A 7,198-nucleotide genomic window follows, 5' to 3' on the forward strand; every position below is an offset into this window, starting at 1 on the left:
TACTGGCTGAGAGCGAGTGCGCGATAGAGAGTGACAGAGAGAGAGCGAAAAAGAGAGAGTGTGCACAAGTGAATGAATGAGAGGGAGAGTGACAGAGAGGGAGACACAGAGTGAGAGTGAGAGCGAGAGGGAGGGAGAGCGAGAGGGAGGGAGAGCGAGAGGGAGGGAGAGCGAGAGGGAGGGAGAGCGAGAGGGAGGGAGAGCGAGAGGGGAGAGAGAGCGAGAGGGGAGAGCGAGCGAGAGGGAGGGAGAGCGAGAGGGAGGGAGAGCGAGAGGGAGGGAGAGCGAGAGGGAGGGAGAGCGAGAGGGAGGGAGAGCGAGAGGGAGGGAGAGCGAGAGGGAGGGAGAGCGAGAGGGAGGGAGTGAGAGCGAGAGGGTGAAAGATGTGACAAAGAGAGATGACAGTGAGTGAGACATAAGAGACAGTGAAAAAGAGAGAGTGAAAGGACGCACACACGAATTAAAAAGAGAAACGAGAATGCAAGCATGAGAGAGAGAGAGAGAGAGAAAGAATGTGAAAATGTACCAGAGAGAGAAATAAAGAGAAAGAATATTTGCATTTCTAAAGCGCCTGTATAAACCTGAATAAAACCTATATAAACTACCTCAAAACTACTTCTGCTTCCACGGCCGGTTCCCATTCACCAGGGTTTAGCAGCCTCTGCCTTTGCCCTAAGGATCGAGTAAACCTTTCAGTAATGCAATAGGGGAACAAACAGTGGGATTCTGTCCAGTAATTGCTCAGACTATTGGATACATCTCATATTTTCATAAGGCCCACGTTAGTCATCAAATGTTACAGGGCATGACATCAAATCTTGATTTATGCTCAAGGCGTGTCGAGGCTGGCCAGGCAACTGGCAGCAAATTAAAGAAAGGACTGTAAGAGCAGTTACATTTATATAGCATTTTTCACATCCGCAGCACGTCCCATGTGGCCACGGGAGTAAGTTTTGTGATTTGGTCACAACAGTAATGTATGCAAACATGGAAGCCATTTTGTGCATCAATGTTTTATTTGTTGACTAAATAAAGACTTGCATTGATGTCAGGATGTCCCACAGAGCTTTATAACCAATAAAGTACTTTTAAATGTAAAAACTTTTGCAATGTAGGATGCATTGGCAGACAGCACAGCAAGATCCCACATACAGCAACAAATTCAATGCGCAGCTAATACCTTTTCTGGAATTGGTCACAGAGAACGTGAGTTACGTATTGGCCAGCTTGTAAGGATGAGCTCCTCAGGTCTTCAAATACTTTTTATACCCACCTACAACCTCACTGAACCGGAGGGTCTTATCAGAAAGCAAGAATTTTATCAACAAACTAAAATGTGTCTTCATCGGGACAGAGAAGAGACATTTGGAGATAAAAGTTATTGCAACATATTAAAAATTACACACTTTGCGTGGGCCTGTTAGTTTTGGTGCAATTTAAGGGTTTAAGGGCTTAGTTACTGAATTCACGACGATCTCAGGAGCTCGCAATTCAAGCCAAACCCTTCCAAGATCAATTGCAAATGCATTTTTTACATTACACAGCGGCTACTCCATTATCAAACATTTTGAGGCCTCCATGTTCATTAAAGGTACTATTTCAATGTTGGTCTTCTGTTCTATCTTTTGCCAATGTACATTCATAAATTAATTGTTCAACACTGAATACTTCCTTATTTTAAAAGATATTCCTGTAGCAAAGCCAGCAAAATGCAAAACCTTATAGAAACGACGATTTATTGGAAGAAACTCCCTGATAATCTTCTGGAGAGGGGACATTAAGTATTCTGACTCCATTAATGGATTTCATGCTGCTAACTGCTCATTTCATACAAAAGGTGCTCACAGAGAATGAGACATTTCTACCCTCGCTGTGATTTCTTCACTGAAACCTCTTCAAGGAACACAATCCCTGACTTCACAAAAGAATAAACTTGTATTTAATTTCTCCTGTCATTTAACTAGCCACTGGAAAGTCCTACCTCACAGAATCCCTATAGTGTGGAAATAGGCCATTTGGCCCATCGAGTCCACAATGACCTTCCAAAGAACATCCCACCCAGACCCATCCCCTTCCCTATCCCTGTAAGCCTGCATTTACCTTGGACAATCCACCTAACCTGCACATCCCTGGGCACGATGGGGTAATTTAGCATGACCAATCCACTGAACCTGCATATCTTTAGACTGTGGGAGGAAACCGGAGTATCCTGAGGATTCCCAGTTGGACACGGGGAAAATGTGCAAACTCCACACAGGGTGGAATCGAACCCGGGTCCCTGGCGCTGAGAGACAGCAGTGTTAACCATTGAGCCCCAAACACACAAATCCACTACTTGCAATGATGGACTAAAAATATCCCACATACCTCTAATGTTTGAAAGCCTTGTGAAATTGGCTTTTTCCCCAGAATAAGAGAGAACCCAACATGACAGACGACTGCGCAGTCAATGTTTTGGCCAGAGGTGTGTTTGCTTTTAGCGACGTCACTCCTCTCATTGCTCAAGCCTTGGCCTGTGTGTTTTTAATTTCTGAAAGTCTTTTCTCACTGTGAAGGAACAGAATGTTCAGGTCCCATGTTTAGTGTTGTGGCAGTCATACATCAAGTTCCACTATTAATTGTTTGCTGCATTTGACAAAAATATTGCTGTATTGCCTTAGGCACAAGTCATCATTCCCTTCACTGCCAGCATTTTTGCTTGATGAATACAACTATCAGGGTATATATCTTGTACCGTGGAGGCAGTAAGAACCGCAGATGCTGGAAGCCAGAGTCAATAGATGTGAAGCTGGAAAAGCACAACTGGTCACACAGCATCCGAGGAGCAAGAAGGTCAACGTTTCGGGACAAAAACCCTCGTCAGGTCTGGGGAGGGAGTCCAGAAGTAAATATAGAGTGAGGTGTTAGGGCCTGGGGAAGGGTAGAAGAGATGGTGATGGGTGGATGCAGGTAGGGGGTTATTGTGTTTGGTCGGTGGGAAGGGTAGGACAGGTAGGTGAGTCAGAAGATGGACAGGTTAAGGGAGGAGAGATTTTGAAGATGAAGTCAATATTGAAGCCATTGGGCTGTAAGCTCCCAAGGCGAAATATCAGCTGTTGTTCCTCCAATTTGCAAAAGACAAAGTCTCACTCTGACAGTTGAGGAGGCCAAGAAAGGATGTGTCACCAGGGAAGTGGGAGGGGGAATTAAAATGGACAGCAAGCAGAAGGTCGCATTTGTTGGTGCATGCAGGTTGGACCTGATCTACTGTATCTGGCGCTCCCAATGGTATCTTCTATTTATGGGGGAGAACGTAAGCAGACTCAAGGGCTGATTCAGGGAACATTTACACTCCTCATGACACTGTGGCTTTAAGATGTTATTTTTGCCTTTTTTTTAAAAGGGAGGCAAGGCAGAGGTAGACAAGCAGTCTATCAGAATCACTCGAGTAAACAGTTTGAGGCGCTTTGGGTTTCTTTTGAAAGCTGGAAAAACAGAAGCAGCCTGAATGGGTGGGATCAAGAACCAGCATTTGTAATTTTCGTTTTCAGCAGTTGCTGTTGGGGTCTTGAAAAGGTACAAGCTATTTTTTTCTCCCTCTTGGTTACAGCCAAAATCTGGGGGTTCTTTCCCCTGCTATTGGAGTCACATGTGCGACAATCTGTTTTCTGAATTTTTCTTTTGCCAAGGGTGTGTTTACTGCGTGTTACTATATTAGATACAGTAACTATTACTAATTAATCGTTCCATTATTCTGTTAAGATTGACAATAGAGTTATGTTATTCCAATTCCTTCTTTCTTTTGTTGTATTTTAACTACAGTGGATAAACAAAGTGGGTTTTGCTTTATATCCAATAGTTTGACCAATCAAATTGCATCTGGAATACAACACCTTACATTTACCTTTAAAATGAAAGAATGCTAGGGTCTAGACTATCTGCTGAATATCTTGAGGGAGTTGGTCTGGTCCATAACACTTCCCGAAAAAAAACTCTATAGAATTCATTTATATATTGCTGATAAAGGGGCATTTTGTTAAAGCATTTTCTCCTGCCACTCATCAGGGCAATTCACTAGAAGACCAATTCAAGGGGAAATGCAACATTAAACTATATTAGAGGAGGTTGACAAGTAGATACTGACTGAGAGGCATTGCCATACATAATTCAATAGTTAATGACAACTGACAGTTAACTGCCAATCTTTGTTTCAATTTTAAACCGTGCAAGTTGACATTGATCAGTCAGTGCATTGCCCTCAGAAATACACCAACGAAATAAACCAAACAGCCTGGTTAAAAATTTAAAGATAGCTTGGCAGTTAAATTGCAAATAGCATTGATAGGTGCATTCTCTACCAGAGTCCACTTACTAACCAATCAGCACTCTCCTCTCATGCAGTATAAATGCTACTTCAGCCCGAGAATTGGTCTTCTTATGAATTGTCGTGAAGAGTGCAAGATGAAAAGCTTAAAAAAAAATGCATTTTGTTTCAGTTCTCCTTAAGTTCTGCATTGTTTCCAACCTATTTATTATAACACCAATCTCATTCTTAAAACAAATGTCAAACACAGGTTTAAGTATCGACTACAATCAGGAATTTGAATCCATCCCCTTAATGCAAAACACTACTGCACTCATACGGCTCAAAGTCAACAGACAGGGAGAATTTTTTTTTGAAAAAGGGACAAACATAAACATTTCTTTTGGTCAATTTGTTTTTATTTGTTCATGAAACCAAAGCTCTGCTGGCTGGGCCAGCATTTATTGCTCATCCTTAATTGCCCAGGGGGCAGTTTAAAGTCAAATTTCATTGCTGTGGGTCTGGAGTCACGTGCAGGCCAGGCCAGGTAAGGAGAGCAGTTTCCTTCTCTAAAGGCCATTAATGAACCAGATGGATTTTTTCTCGAACAATGCTTCCGTGTTCATCAGTAGGCTTTCAATTTCAGACTTCTAATTCAAAATATACCATCTCCCACAGTGGGATTTGAACCCAGGTCCTGAGAAGATTTCTCAAGTTCCAGCATTTATAGTCCAGCAATAATACCACTAGGTCATACGAAGGCCAGAATTTAATGAATCTCACGGGTCCACCAGGTTTCTTGTTGGTGAAATCGAATAGCCAAGAGCCATTGAATATCAGCAGTTCAAACTGTCATCAAGCTGTATCTACATGGGCACAGTTCAGAGTTTATGAAGGTAGTCAGAAATACTGAAATATGGAAACTTTATCAGGCTTCCAGAAAGTTCTACAGGGAGAGAGATATTTCATCTTTAATGACTAATTAGGCCTCTGAAACAGAAAACACTCTCCAGAAAGAGTTGCAAAGTCCAGATAAAGCAGACATGGAAAGGATGTTTCAATTGAGGTCACAACCTCAGAATTGAAGGGACTTTAGAAGTGACATGAAGAGGAATTTCTTTAGCCAGAGGGTGGTGAATCTGTGGAATGCATTGCTACAGAAGGCTGTGGGGGCCAAGTCACTGTGTGTATTTAAGACAGGGATAGATAGGTAAGGGATCAAAGATCATGGGGAGAAGATGGGGAAAATGGAATTGAGAAATACATCAACCACTATCAAGTGGTGGAGCAGATTGTTGGGCTGAATGACCCAGTTCTGCTCCTACATCTTATGGTTTTTTTTTAGCACAAAGACCCAACACTCTCCTTAAAGCCAGGTTTCCAGGTATCAAGGCCAAAAACCCCCCTATCTCCTAAAAAGCATTTGCGTGCCTTTTCTTTAAGAGACCAGGGTAAACCACAATACACACATTGAACTGTTGATTTCATTTGCAAGAAAACATGTGCTAAATCCTTCTTAATCCAGTTTCACATCTTCCAACTTTTCAAAACAGTGCATAAATATAAATCTGTGTTCTCAATATGTTGCTTTTTGTCCAGCATTGCTACACCACTTCAATATCTTATTTTCCACTTGCACTGGGTTGGCACAAATTTTTGTTTCAAAACTAATGCATTTTGCTCTTATAAGGCAACCGTTTCGATACAACTTAAAACTGGGCATTTGTCTTCAAGCAATGTCTGTCTGTTTAACCCTGATAAGGAGCTCGTCTGGAAATTCAGGAATATTTCCAGTACTGCCCACATACATCAACCACAGCCAGAGGAACATATCGGTGGCATAAAAGGTAAGAACGATCACCTTTTTTATTAATACAGCTGAAGGCTCTTCAATTCAAAGTAACATTGTGGACTTACTTTTTCCGTGATTAAATGACCATCTCACCAAAGATAGACAAATTGTAGTTGCTTCATAGCTCATTCATGTTGCAACTTGAGGGCGTTAGTGCAAACCAACTTCACAAGAAGAAACAAACTGAGCCAGGAATCAGGGGCCACCCAGAGCGAGATTCCTTAAAGTCTCAGTCCATGTCACTCTCGTCAGGGGCGCGGATATCTGATTTGCTCCACACAATTTTTAGCATCGGTGTGAAACACTCATACTCCCTTACTCGGGGGTCAAAACTCATGGGTTAAGCGCATTCGATGTCCATCTTTCGGTTACGATTGTGCACGCTTAGTGACATAATTTTGCACTTTGGTTGGTTTTCCAGTTCTCGAGTTGCCTTGTCTCTCACTGGTCGTGCTCACACTCTGATCAGTCGCTACGTTATTAGAAATACTGATTCCATCCTTCAGCAATACATCTTGATGTATTAAAAACAAAGAAAAATGCTGGAGATCACAGCAGGTCAGGCAGCATCCATGGAGAGACTGCAAGCTAAGGTTTCGAGTTGAGACGACCCTTCATCAGAGCTGATGTGAAGTGTGGAGGGGCCTACATTTGTGCAGTCAACAAAGTTCACTCTCACATCTTCTGCTGCCCCCTCCACACTTCACATCAGCCCTGATGAACAGTCATTTGGACTCGAAGCATTAGCTCAATGGATGCCGCCTGACCTGCTCTGATCTCCAGCATTATTTGGTTTTTGTACAGATTCCAGCACAGGCAATAATTTGCTCCTACAATGTTTCAAATTTGGTGAGTCTGATGTTTCTCTGTCCGATACGCTCCATCACATTAATACGCCTGGATTCCTTACATCTGCCGGTACAATAGATTCGCCAGTTGTTGAAGGCACTATAAACACATTTCAAGCTCTTAGGCCCGCATACAAGTGTCGAGTATCAAAGTGCTCACCACCTGCACTTTTCAGTGCACAGGCCGCCCATGCAGATCGACAGGTAACATGCCCA

This window comes from Stegostoma tigrinum, unplaced genomic scaffold, assembly GCF_030684315.1.
Source record: "Stegostoma tigrinum isolate sSteTig4 unplaced genomic scaffold, sSteTig4.hap1 scaffold_386, whole genome shotgun sequence".
NCBI lineage: Eukaryota > Metazoa > Chordata > Chondrichthyes > Orectolobiformes > Stegostomatidae > Stegostoma > Stegostoma tigrinum.